At 52.0% G+C, this 1,819-nt stretch overlaps 1 pseudogene; it reads right to left on the bottom strand.

Moving 5' to 3' along the window:
• Positions 1–562: 562 nt before the first annotated feature.
• LOC100437143 (28 kDa heat- and acid-stable phosphoprotein-like) lies at positions 563–1,123 on the bottom strand (annotated as a pseudogene).
• Between the last annotated feature and the right edge of the window lie 696 nt (positions 1,124–1,819).

The raw sequence follows: 1,819 nt of genomic DNA, 5'->3' as shown, positions 1-1,819 counted from the left end.
ACTGGCCCTGGCCAGGTGGGTAGGAACCAGGTGGGGAAGGGCAGAGAGGCAAGGCCTTGGTCAGACAGGAGTGACTGGGGCAAGCCATGACCCTCGAGGACCCAGGGGCACAGGCTCCCAGATGACAGCCCCTCTCTGAATGAGCTCCCAGGCAACACAGTCCAGGGCTGGGTGTAGCAAACCCGTCAGCAGCTGCCTGCTGGCACGACCATGCCATTACGTGCTATCTACCAGACAAAGGAAAGCTCTTCGTATCCGATCTCCCAGGCACCCCCGAGCAGGGGCTCTGAATTCTAAAAACAGCAAAAACATTCAAATGGTTCCATATGAAATGCTGTCCTGTATCTTTCTGTCTCAAAGATAGCAGCTGCCCCTCCCCCACCCCACCCCCAGATCTCCCAAACAATTTCTGTGCCAAGATGAAGAGGAGGCCCCAGGCCATGGGGGGGCTCCTGACCGTGAGGGGCTCTTGCAGCAGCGCCAGGGCACAGGGTGGGCGAGACACAGCAGAGGTCCTGGCAGTGCAGCCCAGGTCCCCGGCATCTCTTCCCATGGGTCGCAGTTACTTATTCAGGGAGAGCGACTGCATTCATTTTCCTGACAATGTGGCATCGTCTTTTGCTTTCCTTTCCTCTTCCTTCCTCCGGGCAGTGTCCTCCTGCTGTTTCCAGATGATGACCAGCCAGGCCAGGTCGGCCTTGATTTGCTACCTCTTCCCAGCCAAGTGCATTTTCATGTAATGCTCTTTTGCCTTCTGCTTCTCAATCTCCTCTCGTTCTCTCCTCAAAAGCTCCTTTGGCCCATCCAGATCCAGTTGTGTGACCTTTTTGGTTGTCTGTGCCACCCGGTTGGGGTTCTCGATGTCGATTAGCCCGTCAACACCTTTGCGCCTTTGCTGGTAGTGATCTTCATCCTCAGTCTCATCTGAGTCTAGGGATTTCTTCTCCTTTTTGGGGTCACCTGCAGCCCCATCTCCACCTTCTTTTTGCTCCTCTTCTTCCCTGGCCTTCTGCTTCTCAGACTGCAGCTGCGTGTCAATCTCCTCAGGGCTTGTATATTGCCTCGCCCAGCCTTTGCGGCCTCCCTTTCTCCCTCCTTTAGGTATCATGGTTCCAGCGGTGGCAGCGGCGCCTCAAACTGACACCGGAACTGGATTTTTGTATTTTTAGTAGAGACGGGGTTTCACCATCTTGATCAGGCTGGTCTTGAACTCCTGACCTCGTGATCCACCCGCCTTGGCCTCCCAAAGTGTTGGGATTACAGGTGTGAGTCACTGCACCCAGCCAGGATTTTTAAAAATTTTTTCAGACAGGGTCTCGCTCTGTTACCCTGCAGCCTTGAACTCCTGGGCTAAATGGATCCTCCCCACTCAACCTCCCAAGTAGCTGGGACTACAAGCATGTGCCACCACTAACCTGGCTAATTTTTAATTTTTTTTGTAGAAATGAGGTCCGCCTATGTTGCCCAGACTGATCTCAAACTCCTGGGCTCAAGCTATTCTCTGACCTCAGCCTCCCAAAGCGCTGAGATTATAGTTATGAACCACTGCAGGCAGCTACTTTTGGAATTTATATATATGCATACTGAGACCAGCTTGGTTGTGGAGACCCTAACCCAGCAGCACTAGAGGAATTAAAGACACAGAGAAATATAGAGTGTGGAGTGGGATCAGGGAGCTGACAGCCTTCAGAGCTGAGAGCCCCAAACAGAGTTTGACCCACATATTCATTGATGGCAAGCCAATGATAAGCATTCTTTCTATAGATTATAGATTAACTAAAAGTATTCCTTACAGGAAACAAACGGATGGGCCAAAACA

Source organism: Pongo abelii, chromosome 5, assembly GCF_028885655.2.
Source record: "Pongo abelii isolate AG06213 chromosome 5, NHGRI_mPonAbe1-v2.0_pri, whole genome shotgun sequence".
NCBI classification, from domain to species: Eukaryota; Metazoa; Chordata; class Mammalia; order Primates; family Hominidae; genus Pongo; species Pongo abelii.
The sequence above is the reverse complement of the archived record's forward strand: the minus strand, read 5'-3'. Positions and strand labels throughout refer to the sequence as shown.